Here is a 25,425-nt window from a genome sequence, read left to right as displayed (position 1 = left end):
TCTCACACATGGACATCACTAATCTGAACATTAATGTACTTAGCCATATATAGTTATTGAATTTAAACGATATCGTTGGGGGCAGAATATGTATCGCCACTAAAATCGTCAGTTGAAGCAAATTGTTTATCACCACTGAAGATACAATAAAATTATGTCTTATGGGGCCAATTTATTACCACCCCTATAGGGTTTTTTCTTTTTTTAAAGCAATTCAGATTTAGACAATCAATGCACCAATCTTGGCCACCTTAAGATTCTTCCAGCCTGCTGTCTCTTTGCATAGATTTAGACAATTATAATTCTCCCACACTCACCCAACAAAAAATAAATAAAAAAACAAAAGGAAAAAGATTAAACAAGAAGTCTTGACAAAAGAGGAAATGATTGTGAATCATTTCAAAATATTGCTCAACAAACTCAGCTCTCTAAAGCTTAAGCCAAAAGAAAAAAAAAAAACAATACAAAAATAGTGAAACCTTTGTACTCAAAGCAGTAAGATACATTGTTCTCATCATGTGAAATGTGAACCACATTTGATTTGTAAATGCCTTAGATCTCTCTCTTCTCCTGCTTGCATGGTGCCCACATTTTCTACGTCATAAATCCTTAGAAGAATAGCAGTTCACCTCAATCATGTCAACCTGAACAATGTAGCAATTTTTTAGTCAACAAACACATGATTTGTAAGGGTCTAAATGCTTGATATAATAATATCATCTACTGAATTTTAGATCACTAATCAAGAAAAAAAAATTAGCTTTCCTTCCAACAATGTGAGCTTCAAAGTGGATGCCTCTCACTTTGAAGAAAAAAAAATTTAGCTTTATTCCGGCCCTTCTAATTTATTGGTTTTGTAGACCAATTCTCCAATTGCAGACCTGAAGTGAGTTGTTCCATTTCTTTGGCTACTAACCCAATTGGTAGGGAAAGTCCTGCAACCCGGATAGCAGCAAAAAATTAAATTTCCCGTGCGACCATCATAGATGACAGCATCCAACCCAAGTCCCTCCATGCATGCTGAGAAACCAGTCTGAACTCTCTTTTAAGTTCTGAATTTAAACACATGCATGTACTCTTAAGATGGTTCTGTTCGTTTTTTCTGGCTGAGTCCCATTTATTTGTTTGTGAGACCTATAGACACTACTCTCTCTCGAGGTCTGGTTTGTTAACTGGAAAAATAACTCTAGTGTGGGGATAGGTGAGCAATAAAGGACTGGCCAAACAAATATTGGTTGATATATATGGAGAACAAGAGAAGAACTGATCACTATAAATTTTTCATCTTATATACAAGTACATAACTATACCTAATTACCAGTACTACTACTGTCCCCATGAGTTCTGCCATGTAAAAATTAACCTCTCCCCTCCTCTCACCCACAACCCCATGAAACTACCTCTTATCAAGTCTTCATGGTAATGCATCTAATGATCTAAATCATTTTAAGAAATAATTATTTCCAGTTGAGGCAATGGGGATTAAGGAGCTGTTGCCGGCATATTTGGACCCATAACTCACCCACCTCCATCTCTTTGACAACAATTTCACTGGCTCAATTCCTGCCGCTTTAGGTGGTCTGAACCACCTGATGTTCGTAAATTTGGGTAAAAATCAGCTTTCTGGTCCCATTTCCATGGAAATTGGTAAAACCTTAGGCTCCGTTTGGTTGCAATGGGAATTTAAAGGGAAGGGAAGGGAAATTTTCATTCTTTAAAAAAAAATGTCTATAGTCATTACCCCACATGATTGTATAAACTACTTAAATTTTTTTACCATATTTAGTAATAATGCATTTTACATGTAATTTTTATTTTAAATATTATAGCAAAGGGTTTTTGATGCAAAGTAAAGTGAAATTTTATAACCAAATATGGAATGATTTGAAGTTAATGTTAAAGTCACATCGGTAATGATTACATATATTTCTTTTCTAAGTATACAAATTTCACTTCCCTTCCCTTTTATTCTCCTTACAACCAAACATAGCCTTAGTACCCTCACTATGCTGGACTTGTCATATAACTTCCTAAATTCTTCCATCCCTTCCACCATTGGAGGCTTGAAGAATCTTGGTGAGTTGTATATGGGATTCAACCAATTAATTGGATCAATTCCCATGGAAATTGGGAACTTGATGAACCTTTCCCACTTAGAGATGGATAGGTAGGGAGGGAAGTAGGTAACAGCTAGGAGGCTCGAACTAATAGGTCCCCTCCCGGCCAGCATTGCGAACCTTTCTCAAGTGTTCCACCTCAAGCTCTTGAAGAATTTCACCTACTCAATTCCTGCTGCTTTAGGTGCTCTAAACCACCTGACATTCGTAAGTGTCGGTCAAAATCAACTTTCTGGGTCCCATTTTCCTGGAAAATGGTAACCTTAGCAGCCTCACTAGGCTAGACTTGTCATATAAGTTCCTAAATGGTTCCATTCCTTCCATCATTGGAGGCCTGAAGACTCTTGGTGAGTAGTGTATGGGATATAACCAATTAGCTGGATCAATTCCTATGGAGATTGGAAACTTGATTAACCTTTCCCAGTTAGAGATAGAAAATATTCTAACACATTCCCTCACTTCCACTCTGGGCAACTTGAACAGTATCTCTTATTCGGGGTTGTACCAGAATCAGATATATGGATCCCATCCCACCTGAATTCAGGAGGTTGGATTCTTTCTCAGCTTGATTTGTATAAAAACAAATTGACAGGTTCAATACCTGCTTCTTTTGGAATTAAGCAACCTAAACTTCTTGCACCTCTTTTCAAATTCACTCACTGGTTCCATTCCTCAAGAAATTGGAAACCTGACCAATCTATATTTCCTAAGACTACCAAATAACCTGAGCAATTGGAGACTTGAAATCCCTCCCTCTACTTGACTTGGAAAATAATAGCCTCACTGGTTCACTTCCTGCTTCTCTTGGAAAATTGACCAATCTAGTCAATATCTACCTTTATACCATCCAATTATCCGGTCAAGTACCTCAAGAAATCAGCAATCTTACAAAATCTCTATGTCAATATCTACAACCCTGCGATTGATCTCATCCAAAATCCTTACACATACGGTAGTCACCACTAACCTTGCAGACCTAACCATAGATGCCCACAGGGTATCAGCTGATAATTAGAGTGTTTTCCCAGGATTTGAAGAGGCAACTAAAGGATGCCGTGGCACTGGAAAAATAGTAGCAGTAATAGTACTGTGCAACGGAAACCCATTTACATGTACAAACACCTCCAAGTACATATTCTAGGACAGCTACCATCCCACAGACAGCCTACAAGGTCATCCTCGCTCCAATCCTCAACTACCTCAACAGCCTTTTCTGAAGCACATCCCCGACCTCTTACCCGCTACAGTACTGATTCATACATAATCTCTCTACTTCATCAAGTATATCAGTACCCAATGGTCATCCACCCATTTACTCAAAGATGTCCAAGCCCCAATTTTCTATCCCCTGTTTTGGGTTTTCACATTATTTTATTGACATTTTTAATATAATCAGGATGAATTTGATGAACACAATAATGTGTGAAATCTTAGGGATATAAGTGTACATTTTGCCCCACTTTGGATAGCAGTACTTCTGTTTTTCTTTTTTCTTTTTTTTTTTTTTTTAGTTTCCAAATCTACAAGAGAAAGTGCTTATAGTGAATCAAGAACCGGTCCAAGCTTGAACTAACTTGTCCAAAGGTGGGACCCACTCATTGGTACCACATCCTCTCCTACAAAATCCTGAAGATTATTCTCTCTCCTTGCCACCTCACAAGCACTTGAAGATGCTATGCAGAGATTCCTTTCTGATTTAATCAAGATTGCAAGATATTGGTTAATATTGCAGAGAAGGCATATAATTTGTTAATTTTGGAAACAGGTTTACTCTTTCCTCACACAATATCTCAGAGAATGAGGATTTTTACCAAGATTTTATTTTATTTTATTTTCTTTCTTTTCTTAAAGAAGACTTGTAGAAGAAAGGAGGCAAGACCAAAGCCCTATAAAAGCCCCTTCCTCCCCCCTCCTAGAAGGATTATTCCCCTAAGTTTATTTTCTAGTTTATGCTTAGTTCTCTTCTCTCTCTCCCTCTCTCACTCTCTTTAGTTTTAATTCTTCTTTATTTTTGTTTTAATCACCTTTGTAATAGCTTTTTATTTCAATTAATGCAAGCACTCTTTTATTTTTATTCAACCTTTTATGTGTATGATTTATGCAACTGAGTTGTAATTTTTAAAATTATAGTTTTAGGCTTAGATCTAGGTGACAAGATCACGAGCTGTGGAGCATTTTTTTTCAAGTTCAGTTTTTTTTCAAGATCTGTTTTCTCCAGGTCTAAAAATTTCAGATTTTGTTCATTCCAGATCTGGTTTTTAGGGTTAGCAGTATCTCAAGTCATCCAAGCTTTCAAGTTCAAGCATTTGATTTAGGTAGGTGGGCTTCTTCAATAGTCTTCTCTCCCCCCTCTCATTCCCTCTTCTGACTACCCTTTCTTTCTTAATTTAGGATTTCAATTTCAGTCATTACATTATTGCTTTCCCGTTTCCCTACGGTTCATGGCTAGTGTATGTGTTGGTTTTGCCCCTCCTAGCCATAGAATCATCATTTTGTTGTTTTTATTTTAATTGTCTCCTTTTCCCTAAAGCCAAGTAGAGTAACCCTTGTAAAAGTGACTCTCTGGTCAAGTAGGGAAACTCATATTATGATGCATCCCTCGGATTAAGTAGAGAAACCTACTTGTGAGCCTCTCTCTAGCTTTATCCCCTTTCTTTTTCTTTAGTTTTATTTCAGCATTTTTTTTCCTTTATTGCTTTTTAATTGCGTGGGTTGTTTATTTTCAGTTTTTTTTTACTTTTAATTGCGTGGCTTGTGTATTTAAATTCTTAGATGACGAATGGTTAAGACATTGTTTTAGATATATATGTTTAGGACGGTAGTTAGAATTAGATCACAATCATTAATCGGTTCACTTTCGCATTATTAAAAGAAGCCAAAAACAAAGTGGTTGTTCTCCCTGTGTTCGACTCGTAGCTACACTGATCCGTACGTTTGCGGTTACATTTTAAATCCTAACAAGGACGTGAGGTGGTCCAATAAACACCAATCAATCAACCATAAATAGTGTATCCAGTGGGTTAATAACACCCTACAGGCACAATTTCATCAATAAGACAGTGACAATCTTCTACGCAACAGTATACAAGTTCTTTCTTTTAACATTATACAGTCAGTATTAGTTGTTTCAAAGAATGTCATTGGATTGCAAGGTTGTATGTAAGAGTACGTGCGGTTGTACGTAAGAGTAACTTGACTATAAATATTATACTCTAGTTTAATGACAGCATGTATAGTCAAATCATTGGTAGTCATGCAAGTTTTAGGGGCGGAGGGGGGGGTTTCTGGTCTAGCCAATTAGATTGTATCTCTGATCCGTGAGCTCACTAAGGCGCACAAGAAGGTCCCCCTCAAAAGAGCTAATTTTCTAATTTCATAGCAAAAGAAAAGAGCTAATACCCATGAAGAAACAGACTAACCAACAAGGAAAATGCAAGTGGAAGAGAAACACAAACATTCAATCCATCAAAAATATTACATTTAATGAAATATGATGTTGGAACCCAACTCTGTTTTGGTTACAAAGTTTGGGAAGAAAAAGATGAACCCAAAACAAGCATACTTTCATTGACAAGAGGAAATGATAGTAACCCAGAATGGAAGAAAGAATTTAAACAATTACTTGACATCCAATAATAGAGGAAAAAATTGGGCTGAGTGGGAAGAGGCTTACCCAACAGTAGGAAATGTATACAATTCATAAAAAAGCTGAATTCTCCATTAGTTACTTCCTAGTTTTTCAAAACAAAAGGTGATCACAACCTTTTAGATATCATTATCAATAAAACTATCGTCTCTAATATCAAAATTGAAAAGACATTATCTTTACCTAGATTCACTGAATCATGTGAGTTTCTAATCATGAAGAGTTGGGTAAGTTTTTCAATTTGTGATTGCATATTGCTAATCACATCTTCATACTTCTACTTTTCTTTTTCAAGCTTTCCATTTACTAATTCCATCTGTAAGTTTTTCAATTTGTGATTGCATATTGCTAATCACATCTTCATTCTTCTTCCTTTCTTCTTCAAGCTTTCCATTTACTAATTCCATCTTCTCCTCTTAACATCTCCGCTTTATTTTGCAACTCCTTGTTCTTCTAGATGAGTGCAGCATTACTTTTCGACAAATCAATGTCTTTTAGGCTTACCCCAACTCCAACAAGGCGCACTCGGCCATGGGATTCCTCACCAAATGATTCTGTCCAAATGGATTCATGAGTCGGTGTTTTTTTATAATTCTACTGGCATCGCTACTAACTTCTCTTCCATCTCTATCTACGAATCATTGCAAACCCAGCAAGTTACCAGCATTGATCAAGAAACAAGTAACTGAATAGAAAAACACAATATATCACTTTTTTTCCTGATTCATCATCAACCAGTTCCAAGTTCTTTTTCGCATGTGTTAACTTGAAAAAATGAACCTATAAATGATTCCTCACCAGTCTCCTAAAGCTGATATAATAAAACAAAGAAGAAAAAGTTAGAATAGCCATCATTGGTTTTTAACATAGTTGTCACGGCACCAAGGCAAACCAAGGCGGTGGAGGGTTGTCTAAGCGCTTAGGCGAGAAGGCGACCGCCTTAAGGCGAACTAGGAGAACAAGTGTTATTTTCTATTTTTCCTATTTTCTAACATTATTTAGTAAGTTATATATACCTTGTATCATAAAAAATCAAGATTAAGCCACATCAAGTCATTAAAAATCAACATTTAGCCACATCAAATCATAAAAAATTAACATTAAGTCATATTAAGTTATAAAAAAATCAACATTTAGAAAAATGCTCTAATTCTATAATAAGTTTGACTGGTCAAATGATTTTATTTTTACATGAGACTTTTTGTATTAGTTATAATATAAAACCAGCTTTCTAACAAGTCTAAGATTACTTAAATCTGAGTTGCAATGACAAAGTTATGCTTCAGTCAAACTTATTTTTAAGTGCGCGAATACTGTTAAAATCGCCTGAATGAAAATAATTTTATGAATATCAAAACAAAATATTTTTTTACCGGACTTTTGGTTTTTAGCAATGTTTTAACATGATAGAATTTATAAAATTTTCATAATTGAGAAAAACCCTAGCATTTAAAAGTTGAAAATCGTCCCTATAATCAAAATCCAGTTTTTGTTCTTGGACTGGGGGGTTGACTTTTTATCCTTTTGGAATTTGATTTTTAAACTATTTTTATTGGATTCAAATAGGGGGTATTTGCTTATTTATGAATAATATCTTAAGTAAACATTTACTTGAATGATATTTGGCATAAATAAGTGCCAAAACACAAGGCAACATGCAGTGCAAAAAGGCGGCTGTCGCCTAGGCCCCAGGCAAACCGCCTAGACGCCTAGGCGACGCCTTGACAACTATGGTTTTTAAATAATCCAATGGAGTGTAGCTCACATGATAAGAAACTAACATTTTTATCATAAACTTGGGCAAAACTCTGTCGGCCCGCAGTGTGACTAATTTTCTGTTTCTTTCTATTTTCTTTATTCCGTGAAAAAATTTCCTATCATAATGAAAATACAAATCATATAATATTCAATAAACCAATATAAAAAAGCACATGACAGTTTTGCATAAGCATCATTACCTTACACTTGACATCACTCCACATAGCTATAAAGTCTTTCCATTGATTCAATGGAATACGGAAATCACGTTTTGCAAAGCACTCATCAATCGTGGTTGATTTATCATATCTTTCTTTTAATTCAAGCCTGAAGTCCATCCATTGGATACCCATTTTTTTTAATCAATTTCAATTTCATAACAGTCCTACAAAACAATATATTAGATTAATTAAAGTCCATCTAATAAATACACTTAAAAAAATTCCTACATTGAAAATGCCAATGTTGGTGTCACCATACCGTATAGCCAATAATCCCCTTGACCGACCACGTTTTTTGCGACGGTTGTCTACATGTAAAATGGCAATAATTTAGTGATAAAAAAAATTATAAAGAATACAATATCATTATATGATAATAAAATATCTATTAGCCATACCGGATGGAACCACACACGTAGAAGCAACATCTACATAATTGTTATCCATTTTCTACAACTGAAATGAAACACCTTCTCTTTAATTGTAAGTACTATTGTCTTATCACTATTACCTACCAATTTAATTGATTTTTGTACTTAGAATAAAATACTAACCCTAAACAGAAAATGTACAAAAACTTGTAGTCAATGACTAAAATTTATGTGTTACTTTGCAAAACATTGATTAGTTCTAATGGCGCATCCACTATTGTTCCTCCATGTTTGATCTCATCAAACTAAGATCGGTATCACCTTCACCAACTTGTCCTCCCCTATTGTCAATGTTTAAAGGTGAAATCTGTTTCCAAGTTTGAACATGTCTTCAGGCACTACTCCTTTCATATTACAATTATCACGTATCAATGTTTTTATAGCAATTTGCCATTTTGGTTGTGGGGTCTTGCACATAATACACATTATTTTCTTGTGTAGCGAAGACAAATGGTTCATCAATTTCATTTACCCCAGTATGCTTCAAATGATTGAAGTTTACGAGTGTAAACCAAAAGTCATCTTTGACCACCCCCTTGTCAGTATTAGCCCAATCACATCGAAATAACAATATTCTAAGATTCAGAGAATATTTTAACTCAATGATTTTCTTCAAAATGCCATAATAAGCTACATTTCCTTCAACGGGCCTAGGATCTCTACGATCGTTAACGCTTGTTGTTATTGCCGTCACTAAGACTCCACTGTTCTGAATTTGCAAATCAGCTTCACATTCTTAGTGTTAAACCGGGTGTCATTGATAATATATCCCTTGTATCTTTTTGCCTCCCAGTTAGGATCTTTCGATAACCATTTAATGTTGTCAGGCACCTCGACCCCGCTTTGTCATAGATTGTCACCTATTCAATGCAAATATACATGTTATTATGGTAGGAGTGTTAAACTCATTTTGTAAACCAATTTTAGACTTACATGACATGCAAACCAAGTTGGGAATAATTGTGCATGCGCCTTTAGTCTACTCTGTTCTCTGCCTTATATGACCTTGTTCCTTTTTAATTTCTTCAAGATGATGTCCAAAAAATGAGAAAGAAAACTTTAGGTTATCAATATGTGTCGAATCATATAAAAATGTCACACTTGCTTCCGATATCCCTCAAGGGAATCGTAATTGAAAAGTACATATCAATGGGCTTGATTTCTATATTTCATCTCAAGCTTATTAGCTCAGCCTTTCCTATAGGCTTACTCGTCTCTCCAAACCCATTATTCCTATTCACAGTTTACTTGTGTTTCCACACCTTTGAAATACCTTGAACAGAATATTAGGCACTCGTCTGTAATATACCCTTCTGCAATTGAGCCTTCTAGGCGACTTGGATTACCCTTATAATCCTTCAATGTCTTCATAAACCTAATTGGGATCAACAAAGATTTCTAAATTTTTAAGACTTTTTCTATTACCCAATGAAGGATATTTAATTGAATTGACAATAAACATTAACATTTCGAAAGGATACATCCACTTGTAATGTATTGGTCCACCTAGCCTTACCACATGTGGTAAATGAATTAGTTCTTTGGTAGAATACAACGTAGTGCAAAAGGAAGTAATTGTTGCATTAAAATATGGCAATCATGACTCTTAAATCCCGAAATATTCCTCTTTGACTTCACACATCGTGAGATATTTCCAACATAACCATCAAGGACCTTCACTGCCTTTAAAGCTCTGCAAAACACTTCTTCTTCTTCCTTACACAATGTGTAGCATGCAGAAGGAATAATTGTTTTCTTCTTCCCCTCAATCATCTATGGATGCAGAGATAGCCATAAGTTCATTTCTTTCAAATTTAAACGTGCATTGATGGTATCCTTTGTTTTATCTTTTAAATCCAACAATGTTCCAATGATGCTATCGCACACATTCTTCTTTATATGCATTACGTCTAGATTGTGAAGGATTAGATTGTCTTTCCAATATGACAAATTGAAGAAAATACTTTTTTTTCTTCCAATTGTATGGTAGTTCATGTGGCTCACCAACTCTTTTCCTTTTCTTAGCATGTCAGTGCCTGGAAGTGGCTTCAGTGGTTCCCTACACTCTTCATGACCATTAAAGGATCTCTTATTCCTCCGAAATTTATGATTCATGTCGAGAAACCGACGACTACCTAGATAGCAATGCTTATCACCACATTTCAACCAAGTTGACAATGTATTTTTGTTACAAGGAAAAGCAAATGCACCTTTGGTGCTCCAACCTGATAGGTTAGCATAGGCAAGAAAATCATTCACGATCCATAAAAGACATGCACGTAATTGGAAAGACTCTTTCTTATAAGCATCATAGGTGTCACCACCAATATCCCACAGTTCCTCCAACTCATTTATCAATGGCTATAAAAACACATCTATATCATTGCCCAACTATTTGGGACCTGGAATTAACAATGTCAACAAAAACGATGGTTGTTTCATACACATCCATGGAGGCATGTTATATGGTACCACAACCGCAGGCTATGTGTTATGCGTACTGCTCTTTTAACCAAAAGAACTAAAGCCATCAGTTGCTAGCCCAAGTCTAACATTTCGAGCATCTGTATTGAATGTTGGATGTCGTTTATTGAATTCTTTCCAGGCTTCTGAGTCTGCAGGATGACGTAACTTCCCATCATCCGTACGATGTTCTTTATGCTATTTCATTTCAAATGATGTTGATGACATATAATCTTTGTAGCCTAGGTATCAAAGGGAAATGACGCAATGTTTTTGTTGGACGTTTGCACCATGTTGCTTCATATACTTCATACCTTGAAGTACCACATCTGCAACAAAACTTAGAATTCGATGTCTTATTCCAGTACAACATGCAATCATTAGGACATGCATCAATTTTTTTATAGGTTAGCCCCAACCTTTAATTATTTTTTGTACTTCATATAAAGATTTCAGTATAGTATTCTTTGGGGGAAATGCCTCCTTCAATAATTCCAGCATCATGGAGAATGACTTGTTACTCCATTTGCAAAGACACTTTGAATGGTATAATTGAATAAGGAATGACAATTTGGTGAAATCCTTACATCCTAGATACAATTCCTTCTCTGTATCTTGTACCAATCTATAAAATCTATCCGCCTCTTTGTACTTACTTGTGGCACTAACCCAGCTGCTTCACGGCACATTCATGCCAAAGGCATCATTTAATGGCATGCATGTTAATTGTATCAATATCATGTTCATCACCTAACACATTATTGTCTTCTTCATCTTCTAAATAACCTTCAGTTATAGGCATATCTGAACGTGCAACTTCACCACGAAAACTCCAAAATATATAGTTTCTTATAATTCCATTATATATTAAGTCAAGAAACACTTCCTCTCGTGTTTTCAGATATTGATTATGCACTGTAGACATGGACATAAGATCTTCTCACTATTGGGTGAGTTGGCAAAAGAAAAATCTAAATAATGATTTACCCCCATCTATGTATTGCCTATGCGGAACCCAAGGTCCTTTGACTTTCCAACCCAACTCCTATCCATTCAATTAAAATACAAATATTCACCCTTCGTTATTTTCGTCAACCACAACACCTAAATCTCCAATCTGATGGCTGTAAGGAAACAACATATCATAAACTGAAATATTGACAATTAATTACAAAACATAACATATAGATAAATGAAGTTTTAGAGCAATCTAAGGATATAGTCCTTGAATGAAGTATGATACTTGTAGCCAAAACACCCAAAACAAGGGTACCTCCAACCACTATACACAACCAAATTTGAGTTTTAAAAAACTCCAGACTACATTAACACAATCAGATATATGTTCAGCACATATGTTTGATTGAATCTCAAAAAAAAATCAAAGAAGTAAAGAACAATGACTATACTAACCTGGTGTCACTAAACACCCTCCGCTAGGTACTCACTTAAGGTCTTAAACCAAAATATGAAATCAATATTAAAGCAACTAACAAAATTTCGAAACAATACTTAAACCACTAGCAACTCTTTACAATGATAACCATATCACTGCCTAATTATGCACAGCAGTAGCAGCCCAAACAGCCAATCAGCTATGGCCAGATCAGTTTGAAACTGAGAAAATGTAGGTTAACATGGGAGGATCTAAAATCCAAGATAACAGCCTGAGTTAATGGTTGGATTAGAAGGTAGGAGAACATATAGACCCAATGCAACCCAAACAAGTTGTGTAATGCAATATCCATTCACCGCGGCAGGTTCAGATGTTCAGATGCACAGGGGGTATGGAGAGAGTGTTCTGGGGTACATACTAAAACCCTATAGGATTTCTGAATCCTGGGATGGACTGATGAACATTCCATCTTGGTGGAGGAAATCTTTATCCTATTTTTTTTATCATAGGTGAAGAGATTCACTGATGGTGATTTGACGCTGCGATTAGACTTTGATGGAGTGATGAACATTCCATCTGCAGTGCCAATACCTTTCACTTGTTCCCAAGAACATTATCTTCAGAAACAAAGTAATTCTCAAAAACAAGCTCATATCTTCACCATTATTTAGTAGAGCATCAAACTATGCCAATGTAGGAGACACAATCTAAACAAAATATAATAGAAAAACACAATTTTTCTATTTAATGGGAAGTACTGAAACTGTAATAAGTAGAGCAAGAAAACAAAACAGCAGAACCTTCACTGGATTGCCTTCCTTCTATATGCTCATAAATATGCTTAAAATTTTCCTTTTGTCAATGTTTTCCATTACCCTTATGCTATGCATGCAAGCAGAACAATTTCCCTTTTTCATGTACCACACCTCAAGAAACTAGGCTCCAAAAACAAGTTTTGAAAATTTAAAAATTTCTGAAACGAAGCAGAAAAACAGTAAGGTCAGTAAAATGAAGACAACTGATATCCATAGCAGCCCTTCTCATTGTCTTGGATCAGTGATTAACAAAGAGAGAGAGGTAGAAAAGGAGTTCAACCACAGAACTAGAGCTAAGTGGATGGAGTTCGAAGATGCTTATTTAGTTCTTCAGTGTGTGATCAATGTATTACAAAGAAACTAAATTTTGGATATCATAGACAATAATGATGCCTTATAGAATTGAATGTATACTAATAGAAAGAACATCATGTACATAAAATGACTACCAAAGATGAGGATGTTGAGATGGATGACTGGTAAGACAAGGACGTATATAATAAGAAATGCACATATCCAATAAAGACGATTTTTCCACGTGGCAACAAGCTCCAACAAATGCACCATTGAGAAAGTGATATCGTCCTAATTTGACAGATTAAAAAGGCAAGAGGGAAGGGGAAAATGACTTGGGCTGCGTTTGGTAACGTTTTGTGTCAAAAACGAAAATTTCCATTTGTCAAAATGCCATTTTTAAACCAAAAAATGGTGTTTGGTGAATCTGTTTCTGGAACGGTTTCAGAACAGAAAAACAGTGGTTGTGGCGTTTGGTAAAACACGTTTCAGAAACGTTTTTTTGGACAAAAATCAATAATTACAGAAATAACACAATTAAAATACTTGAATGTATTGATAATCTTTTGGGACAATATTAAAGTGTGGATACCAAATACAAAAAAGTTGTTTCAAAATATAAAAAGTACAAAAATAACTATGCCTTGTTCAAGTTAATCATTCTTTTTACTGTTTATTCAAGTCCAAACACTTGAATGCATTGAGGACGTCTTTCAACTTATATGTTTGGTCCTCTAACCCTTTAATTGTCCCTTCCAAATATTCTTTGTCCCTTCCAAATATTCTTTCGGATACCCTTTAATCGTACCTAATATCTGTTGTATGGTAGAGATAAGTGTTTCATCTCTCAACCATACAAACATACCATATCCATGGTTATCAACCTATAGTGACAAATAAATATGATTAAAGTAACTGAAATTTAATATCAAAGTAAAAAAATCTAAAATTTACTATAAGTACAGGTCAATCGTTGAATTAACATTACCCAGTTGAGTTTAGGCAACGTAAAAAATGTTGTCTTTATTTTGACCTTTCGTCGTAACTCATACTTTGCATTGACCTTTACCACATCTACATAGATGCAGTTGGTCCACCCATATGAAAAAGTTACAAGAATCTTGACACTTGAAAAATTATCTTCTAATATTTTTCTCAGACTTGGTTGTATATTTAGTACAACTCTTTCCGCATATTTCACAGTTTGCTATTAAGGGTGAAGGCATAGAAGAAGCCATCTATATATATTATTTAAATATCAAATAAGTTATACCTTATCCCAGAGATAATCTTAATAAATACACGACATTCATAGTATAATATAAAATGTACCACATACATGAAACAGTAACCTTAAATGTACCACATAAGAAAAAAAATAATATAAAAAGCACCACTTAAGAAATGTAAATTACACTTGACCAACTTAATAACAACTTTGTCCAAACAATTATCCATTTCAATTCTCAACTAGTTCAGGCATCTCTTGCTGTCTAACCATTACAATTGCAATTCTTATCCTAGTGGCATTCATCTCTTTTGTCCTATTTCTTTAACTTGTTTGTGTTGTGGAAAGATCATAATTTTGATGTGGGGGATTCAATTCATCTGTTGGAACTTCATCTTCACAATGTTTCAAGAATGACTTATTAGCAATATGTTCGTCTCTAATAAAGTTGTGAAGCCACAACATGCAATTAATATTGATACCTGATCTTTCACTGGGAACGAATGCATTTGCTTTACTGTTCTTCAAAACCCCAAATGTACGCTCAATGACATTCTGAAGTGATGAATGTATGTAACTGAACAATTTTTTGTTGTTCTTGAGGCTCTTCTGGGCTCTTTGTAGTCTGGTAGATGGTATCTCTCACCCCAAATAGTGTCAAATACCCAGTTTGGCTAGAACACCCAGAGTCGACAACATAATACTTTCCTACAAGTGAGAAATTATATATATTATTAAATATAAATTATAATTATCTAATATACTATGTCACATTAAACAAAATAATGTTAATACCTGGAGGTGAATGTGGAAAACTCAAACCAGGATCACTCCTTGCCTGCTCAAGAATTCGACAATCATTCGCATTACCTTCCCATCCTGCATATACATATATGAATCGCATGTCAAATAAACATATACACATCACATTCTGAGTTGTGATCCCCTTCCGATTCCTATATCGGGTTTGATCCTCTCTCAGAACTATCGCATGGATGTGAGTACCATCTACGGCGCCAATACAATTCTATGACATATATTGATAATTAAATAGTCACTACAAATAAATAGATTACAATTCATATATTTAACTAGAAGCATATAACAGATTTCAAAATTTACTTTAAAGTAAGGGTAATATTTGGGTTTCATCACAATCTCCTCCGATATCCTATTGACATCTAGTGGTCTAATTTTCTCCTTTGCCAACGTCGCATTGTAGTCAAAATAAACTTGAATGTTCGGCTAATTGTTTCTCCTGAGTGGTCAAACTCATTTTGAATATCCCTATTACTTGCACCCTTTGCAGCAATATATAGGAACATTCCAACCTGTTTATCCACTCGGATGTTAGTCGTGTCTTTCAACCAGCCCTTGTGTCTAACATAATCACATAGATTTAGGAAGACATAACGCTCCATACTAAATTGTTCATAACATCTGTTGGCATCATAGTTTTTAAGGCGCTGCTAAGGCGTCGCCTTACCAGCGCCTTGGCGCTGATGCGGTCTAGAGATGGTAAGGCAGTGCTCCGCCTTACGTGAAGTGGCTCCTTAAGGGTTTTTTTTTTTTTTTTTTTTTGTTTTTTTTTTTTTTGTTTTTTTGTTTTTTTTTTTTTTAACACATTTTTAAAATTACTTGATGGAGATTCCAAATATAGATTTTTTACTGGTAGGTGTATGGTTTTGTTAACACTTGAGATGTATGGGATCAGCTTTACTCCATAAAAAATAACCAAAACAAACAAAACAAAAACACGATTCACAAATAAGGTTTGGATTTTGTCAAGGGTTTTAAGAAAGGGCTTTGAGAAGGAATCAAAGAACAAGGAAGAACCATTGATCCAGGCAACCATTTTGCTCCGGCAGCGGTGAACTTCATTCTTCTTTGACAGGAGTAAAAAAATAGTGGATGACCTTAAGGCTTAGGCACTCATTTTGGCATCGTAGAGATAAGTATAATAAATACTTGTATTTTTATGTCTTCTTTTCTTTATATTTATAATTTGGTTTTATAATTATGTATTTATATTATATGTTAATATGTTATGATGATTGATGATTGATGAACTTAGTTTATTCACTTTATTGATTTTTTTCTTGATGAATATCTTACATTGGTATGAATATGAACTTTTAATATTTATTTAACATATGAGTAATAGGATTCAACTAGGATTTGAGCCAAATAGATTGATTTTATAAAAAAAAATTACACAGGAACGCTTTAGTCAATAAGGCGACGCTTTATGTCCGCCTTATCGCTAAGGCGCTCCGAAGGACCCTCAAACGCCTCCGTCGCCTTACCGCCTTAAAAACTATGGTTGGCATGTCCATTCAAGATCTCATGCATCATGACAATCCCCTGAAATATACTATCCCTACATGGTTCCCTAATATATATGGACTCTTTCATCAATTCCAATCCATTGTAAATGATCAAATCTTCTTCATCACTTGAAGTGTCACCTAATTCATATGTAGACATAACTACAACAAATTGACAACTACTTATCAAAATCAAACAAATTATTGTATAACATAACAATCTGACAACAAATTTTAACCAAAATCCATATTCAACAATGCACACATCAATCTAAAAAAAAAAAACATAACCATCATAAGTAGTCTGAGTAGCATCAAACAAAATCATCATCCCCTCAAATTAATCCAATGCATCTAAAATTCGAATCCTTCGAACAGGGTCTACTAAGACAAAAAACTCTCTCCAACTTGAATCAGCACAAATACGACTGGCAATCTTCAAGTATGTCTCCTTTGACAAATTTGGTATAGAGGATAATATAGCCTCACATGCACTCATACTGAAATCTCGAGGACAAGATGCACCTTCTCCACCACGAACAAGAAATGTAACAGAAGTACTGAATGTTTTCTCAATTTTGATAGATAAATACTTCACATACAAGTCCTGGATGTGGGAGTGGTTCTTAGTGGGGCTCCTTTTTATTCGTGCCATGGATGTCTTATCAAGATTTCGCTTTGTGGTGGTCAAGTTAGGGTATCCTACTCGAAAAGGTCGTCCATACCTAAATGCATCGGGGTAGTAGAGGTTTCATTAACATGCTCAATATCAACAGCATTATCAGATTGAGTTTTATCCAAATCTTCAGTGTCATCAACCCCTAAGTTTCCTCTTGCATAGGCATCCCCAAATATCATGCTCAAATCTGGCCAGTAGTATAGTCCATGCTTCTTGTATTTCGACATAATGGGTTTGCCTGCGTAAGTAGTCATCACATATGTCAAATGTACTGCTTATACACTATAATTTTGAAATAATTCTAGTTTCTTAATTTTATTAGTACCTGTATTGCCCTATCCCATACGAACTCATCATCAACTGTGACTGATTTTGTCACTGAGTTCCACCTAAATCCAATTGTGTCAAGGAGTTTCTTGGATTGTTGGTTCACAACCTTTAACTTGTTCATCTTGTTGTGTAATTGTTCTCTTCCAACTTGACGTTTAATAGCATTTTCAAATTGGGATTTATATCCGCCCATCCCATTTTATTAAACGAATTTCCAGATTTGTGACCATTTTTTATGGCTTCTTTCATTGCATTTTAATGAAAACATTAGTCTCAAGAGAATTATGCATTTTGGAATTCCAGAGCAGCAACATGAATTTGATTTTATGATGAAGCCAAAGAAAACAGAAATTTTTAACTTGACCTCTACCATAACTTGCATCACTAATTTAAAAGCATCCACAATAAGTTGTTCCTATTTTGGGACCTGCAATGCAAAAAAGATTATGCTCTACAACAATAACATGTTAAACAGTTTTCAGCTCTACAACAATAACATGTTAAACATTGCATAGGCCAAAGAGGGAAGATTTCACAATTAAATGGGTCTTTGAAGGTGAGACATTTGAATGGACACTATATCAGAAGCATTCATCATGGACTGGTTCAGCTTGAGGTCAGTTAAAGCTGCAAAACTACTCAAAGACTTGCTCTTTATATGGCCAAAAGAGTCATACCTTCTGGTAAAGCCAGTAATGGGGCTATACAAACCTGGAAGGCAACCAGCCAAGTTAATGATCTTAGCGACTGAATGGGTGGTTGTCCTGAATTAAATATCACTCATTGTGGATGAGAGAATTCAGGTCCAAAAATATTATCATCTATTAAAACAAGATTTACTGTGAAAAATTCTTATCGATTTTCTTCTTCCCATGAATGAGAAACTAAATTTTACAACATAAGCATTACAGAGGTTTGGCAACTAAATTTTACCAGCATTAAAAAATAAAATTGGTTTTCCCCAGGTTTGATGGTAAATTTTAAAATTTTCATTTGCAAGTTTCAACTTACTTCGAAGCAAGATCATTATTCAACAAAAAAACTACTTCAATTATAATGATTGAATTACATTATTGAGTAAAAGAAATATCATGTATGAAGCAAACCCATCCATCATTCTTCAACAAATGACAAAATTTAATGGGAAGTATAATTTAAAACTCAACATTTTTCTCATCACATTGGATCAAATGCAGGATGAGAACCCTATCTCAATGGAAGCCACCTACCAAAATGACTAAAGAGTAAAAGAAAAATAAGACCAAAATATTAAAAAGATTAATAAATAAGAAATATCAGAACAGCATCCGCTGAAATCGAATAAAACAAACCAAAAAAAAAATTAAATGAAATAAGAACTTGAATAAACATGTGAGGTGAAAGGAAATCATGAATTCCATATACCCATAAATCATAAAGTAGCAAACAAAATAACTACTACTAAAAGAAATTACTTCTAACATATTTCTTAAAAATGAGAAAACCCCAAAAAAAAGGAAAGATTTGAAAGGATATAAAAAATAAGTTAATAAAAGGATTAAGAAAACCAAGGAAGTGAAATCGTCAGCTGGATAAACAAAACCCATAAATTAATTAGATGGATGCTTGCAACTTCATCAACAAATTGGAGAAAGTAAATAGTAAAAGCAGGGAACCCAAATGCACTCATTGAACAAAATCAAAGATAGAAAATTCTCCACTAAAAGGAATAAAAAGGTAACAAGGCCCAGCTGATAAACCCATCAAACAGAAGACCTAGAAGTTCAAGAGAAACACACATATATGAAAGCAGGGGGAAGGGGGAAAGTGTTGTAAGGATCTACCTGGGCAGGTGGAGGACTGTGAGAAGGATCAGCCAAATGGGTAAGAAACTCAAGTCCCTTAGAGAAGGGCTTTGCAGCGGCCTTGTGGACAGTTGCAGACCCTAACGACGGCAGATGGAGAGAGAGCTTGTAAGGAAGAAGGCTTTGCAGCGGCGTGAACGAGAGAGAGAGAGAGCTTGCAACGGCGATGGTGGAACGACAGAGAGATGAGCGCAGATGGTCGTTTGGCAAAAATGGGGGAGACAATGCGAGGGCCAATTGGCATCCAGAAAGCTTCAAAATGGGGGAGGAAGTGCAGCGAACGTTAGGGCTCTTGTGAAAGACATATAGGGTATGTCGGAAATTGTCGGGAACGATTTTATTAAAATGCCCCATATTGTTCCCTTTTTTTTTTTTTTGGAAAGAAATTGGAAGCGAAACAGGATTTTCTTCGTCTTCTTTCTACGTTTTTTTTTTTTTTTTTTTTTTTGGTTCCAAAAAAACCGTTTCTCACCACAAACGCACCAAACACTTTATTCCCTTTTTTCATTCCAGTAGAATGAAAAAACTCTAGAAACGTTCTTTTGGAACGTCACCAAACGCAGCCTTGGATTAACAGGGTGAGAAAAGAAATGGCTGCTTTTGAGTTAAAACAGCAGATGAGCCTAAACAGAGTAGAATGAACCAAGAAAGAAAGAAAAAAAGAAGGGTCTATGTATCCAATCCCTAGTGGTTGAAATGGGGCTTAGTTGAGATGACTAGATTTTGTCTCTTTGAACATTGAATTTAGCTTCATGAAAGGCAGTGATCAACTGACCCTAAATAGATGAGATAAGGGTTTATGATCGATCAATCGACTTCTGCCCCTTGCTTTACTTCGAAATCTTCTGTATGCTCTATGATATAGTGTTTGAAGTTTTAATTTAGCCCTTAGAAAATGTCTCTCTTGCAGAACTAGAAAATAAAAGCACAGGCAACAGAAATTAGATGGTAGTAAGAATATAAACTAGTGAAAAATCATTAAGCTTACTTCTTTTGGCCCAGATAACAAGTAAATAATACCTAGTTCTTAGTTCTCGAATTCTTATCATGCACTAATATGCCAAGAGTAGATACCCTGGCATTCCCTTCTCAATAATGAAGGTTGTGGTTCTCTTAGAACCTGTAGTAATGTCTGTTTTTGCATAAACAACATAGCCCAATTAACAGTATCAGAGACAAAAAGAGGGGAAATCTGAGAATTATTTGAAAAGTAAAAAGTAAATTGGACAAGCTTCCATTATGGCTGACAATGGCAGAAATGAAATAATATGATCCATTACATGAGCATAGAAGGTGGTCAGACCAAGAACACCCCCCCATTTGTACCTTCAACAACTGAAAATAATTAAAAAGTAGAAACTCATATACATATTATTGAGCAAGAAAATAGGGTCTACCTTAGAAAGAGGAGAAAAGCAAAAGCATGTAGCTCTATTGTGAAGATCAAAAGCTGAAGGGATTTGAGCCTGAGGATATGAATTATAAACCTTAAAATTGGATTGGAATTGCAGAAGCTTCAAGTTATCGGAAAAACTTTGCGTTCAAATATTTTAGGCATTGATTATTTGGAAGATCTGTAGAAAAATTAAAGGAAGCTTAAGTTGGCATTGGAATAATAAAGTTAGTGAAAATAAACAAAAGTGAATATCTATAAATTTAAACCTTGGGAGCATTACTGCTCCAAAACACCCACCCCCACCTCCTCAATCCACCCATAATCCTATCATAATCTGAAACCATAGGAAGCGAAACCCTGAGACTCATAAATGAAACAGAACCACCATATAGGAGCATATGACTATATGGAGACCATAACAACAACATATCATCAACAAGCTTCGACCATGTGTTGGGAATATGCCCAAACTCCTATAAATGTTTTGGTAATAACAAACAAACCATAACCTTAACTATGTGTGCTAAGTGGGGGTTAGTACAAGAGGACAGCTCAAGATATACATATTTGAAGTATCAAGTCAAGACACGAAGATCAAGAGTGAAAGGTTCAAGAATCAAGGGAAGATGAAGACTACAAGAATCAAGTGATGATGAAGATTCAAGTCCAGATGAAGACCCTAGGATAGTCTAGTATATTNTGGGTGAGTCTTATCAAGATTTCGCTTTGTGGTGGTCAAGTTAGGGTATCCTACTCGAAAACATCAACAGCATTATCAGAGTTTCATCCAAATCTTCAGTGTCGTCAACCCCTATTGCATAGGCATCCCCAAATATCATGCTCAAATCTGGCCAGTAGTATAGTCCATGCTTCTTGTATTTCGACATAATGGGTTTGCCTACATAATGGATTGTTGGTTCACAACCTTTAACTTGTTCATCTTGTTGTGTAATTGTTCTCTTCCAACTTGACATTTAATAGCATTCTCAAATTGGGATTTAATATCCGCCCATCCCATTTTATTATACAAATTTCCAGATTTGCTGCCTAAAATGTTTGGCTCTTGCCGGTTGATTGGCTACCGATGGTGGTCGATCGCTTAGAGCCTGATTTGCTGCCTAAAATGTTTTCTTAATCTCACCTATAACCTAAGATGTTCTTAATTAATTAATAATTAAGTCTGAGCATTAAGAGCATTATTGTGAGCATTCAAAGTCAAAAGCATTCTATTTACTTGAGCAATTTTGGTCATCACCATTTTCAAAAAGAAAAGCTCAAGTCTCCATCAAAGTCTTCCATAATCTCACTGTGCAAGTCAAAGCTACATAGAAGACTTATAACGTGCATCATTTCATTTCATATTCATCATTGCACCACACCAGAGGTAACCCTCTTATTCCACTATTTGCTTATTGTTTTACATTAATTCTTATACTGTACTTAGGATTTTTGTACGGATCCTCTTATCCTTAAAAGAGTAAGGTGTCTCTCCACCTTGAAGGAGATTGTAATAGGTGCCTCTCTACCTGTAAAAGGGATTTCTAAGGATTCCCTTATCTATAAAAAGAGTGTAAAGGTTTCTTCCCTACCTACTGTATTGAAAGAAAAATCTAGTGGAATATCTTACAAAAGGATCTTGCAGGGAGTGGACTAGACTCAGGTTGAGTCAAACCACAATAAATCTTGGTCTTGTGTGGTTGTGAACTTTATTTTATTCCGCATATTTTATTCACAATCGCAATTTGGATATTATTTCGAAAAGATTTAAATTTCCATTAGGATAACCTATTCACCCCCCTCTTAGGTTATTTCACCATGTTGCAAACAAAGCAAAATTCAACCCCCGAAACATAATCAAATCTCATAAATCTCAATAGAAGTGCTAAAGAAAACACAATTTTAAGTTAATTCTATAAAAGAAAAACAAGTTTGGACTCAAAGAAAGATTGAAATCCTCACCTCCGTTAGGTTCTCTCTCGACTTGTTTCTCGTCCAAATGCTTCTTCATTTGTCCGAGTTGTTTCTTTGTTTCAACTCAAATCGAAGTAGAGATTAGTAGATAATGGAGAAAAGGGTTTCCAAAAAAAATAAAGCCAACCCATCTAACATTATCTGAAACAACAATGGTCTCATTTGCTCCTATCCGGTTCATTTTTAATGCTAATAATGAGAAATGTAACAAGACTAGCATGGACAACAATAACAACAGCTTAACTTAACTACACAATCAAGGAGTTAATTGCAAGAAATAGAAAAAGAATACTGGCAAGGGCAAGGACTGAACTCTGATCCTAACCGAGCCAGGCCTCTCGAGTGATTGGGCTGGAGATTTGGTGGTAACAGTGGCATGGCACTCCAACCTGGCTTACTCCATGATAAGAAAAGAAAGGCATAAATGAAGGGATACAGCAACATAACTGTGATGCTAGATGGAAAGAAAAAAAAAAAGAAACTAAAGATAACAATCCATCCATCCATACATCATCAGGTCAAGCCATGGCTTTAGAAGAGAAAGAAAAGGAAGAAATACTAAATTTTTTGGAAGGCGAAAAGAGTGATCATGAATGAGTATATAATAAATATATACCTTCATTTTGGATCCAATCATCAAATGCATTATAAGATAAGTTGAGGTGATGAAGTCCTTTTAAGGCAGAAAATAAGGTGATTTAAATAGCAACCACTGTTCCCTAGATTTATACCACCAGAAGATAAATTATCACCAAAGTCCGTATAAACAATTTTTTCAAGTGTTCCACCTCAAGCCTTCGACTAGCAGATTAATAGAGCAAATCAAGGCATATCTGAAAATCAGGACCGGAGGATCAGACGGCATGGACTATGCTCATAGACATAGAATGTGAAATAGATCACCATAGAATGTTAAAAGACTCACGATCAAGGTTATAAAACTTGGGATCAATCGATACCAATCCAGATTCGATAAGTATCAATTGGGACTGGATTCAACTATGGGTGTAGTAATTTCTCATATACTATCAATCAATAGAATGTAACTCGGTTTGAAGGTGTATGTAAAAGGTGAAGACGTGTCCCTGATTTCAAAACCCTCCTTTCTCCTACACTCCTAAACTCTCCATTTCCCTCAGCATTATTGTCCGTCAGTTGGCCTGAGCTCCATTAAATTATTTTTTTGCTAACTTGGGCAGCTGCACAAAGGGGGTGAAGATTCTGGGGGAAAGAGAGTTGGGAAGAATGGCTTGGATGGGGTTGCTGTGTCGGTGTTGGAGGGGGGAGAGGAGACAAAGTTGAGGAGGAAAGGGGTAGGTTCTGTAATGAGGTAGAGAATTCTGTGCAAGAGGAAGGAAAGGGCGGTTTTTTTTTTGCCCGTATTAGTGGCCTTTCTGTTTTTTATATGAGTATTGTTGGTACTTAGTTGCTTGATCTTAATAAATTAAAAAGTCAAAAACCAATGTTTTCATATATCTTCATCTTCAACATAACTCAATGATTTTTTCCAAACCACCACTGGGTTTTGATGAAAGAAGTGCTTTAGGGGGTGTTTGGTTCGGTAAATATGGATGTCAATCTTTTGATCAACATTCTTTTGAATCGTGTTTCTTGTTGAAAAATCGTTTGGTTGCCCTGAGTCTGGTACATGTTTCTTGCCTGTAAAACTGTTTGGTTACTCTAAATCTGTATAGTGATTCTTACTGTAAAACTGTTTGGTTACCCTAATCATGTGTAGTGATTCTTCCTATTAAATTGTTTAGTTAAACATAAGAGTGGCGAAGTGAAAAACTATAACCTTTTTTATTATTTTTTATTTATTTCTAAAATTTATATTTTTAAATAATTTAAAAGTGATTTATCTTAAAAAAATATATGGTTTTTCCATAAAAAAAAAAAGATCACCCCACAATTTTGCATTGAAGCATAATTTGTAGTATAGCACAAATTATGTATTCAGGAGGAAAAAAGTTTTCTTCTTAAGTTTGAAAATTTGACTTTCCTTCCCTTTAAATTTCTCTTGCAACCAAACATAGCCTTAGTATTCAATTAAACACCATATACGTCAAAATTTATATGCAAATTTTATCATTCTAAAGAAGGTCATCCCAAAGATTTACCGAACCAAACACCCCCCTTAGGAAATGACATGAATTCACCATATGTCAAAATTTATATGCAAATTTAATCATTTACCCTCCCTTGTGTTGACTAACATTTCCATGTACGTCATGAATCTCTTCATCAATCACACTATTGATAATCATCAATTTTTAAATGCTTCATTATACCATGTGGCAAACTTTTAGGTTAAAACTTAACATGCCAATAGGTGATTGTAGGGTCACGTGTCCACCAAATTTCAGCACTATACAACTTACCACCTGACCTATCAACCAGAGATTCCTCCTTGATTGGGCCCACCATAAATTTTGGGTTTGGGGCCTTTGGGTTAGTGGAGGGTTGTTTGGACATTCGAACCATTGGACAAACAAAGCATAGACCCATG

The 25,425-nt window shown here is 35.2% G+C and overlaps 1 long non-coding RNA gene across 1 annotated transcript; it reads right to left on the bottom strand.

Annotated features, from left to right (window-relative positions):
* Positions 1-242: 242 nt before the first annotated feature.
* On the bottom strand, positions 243-24,105 carry LOC122071213. The gene is made up of 7 exons (XR_006138102.1): positions 23,230-24,105; positions 8,002-8,050; positions 7,722-7,906; positions 7,545-7,637; positions 5,947-6,574; positions 5,791-5,848; positions 243-644 (listed from the first exon to the last, which is right to left on the bottom strand). It is a non-coding gene; the product is annotated as an uncharacterized LOC122071213 (long non-coding RNA).
* Between the last annotated feature and the right edge of the window lie 1,320 nt (positions 24,106-25,425).

Source organism: Macadamia integrifolia, unplaced genomic scaffold, assembly GCF_013358625.1.
Source record: "Macadamia integrifolia cultivar HAES 741 unplaced genomic scaffold, SCU_Mint_v3 scaffold_197A, whole genome shotgun sequence".
Taxonomy (NCBI): domain Eukaryota; kingdom Viridiplantae; phylum Streptophyta; class Magnoliopsida; order Proteales; family Proteaceae; genus Macadamia; species Macadamia integrifolia.
Note: the sequence above shows the minus strand (reverse complement) of the source record. Positions and strands in the feature narration are given on the sequence as shown.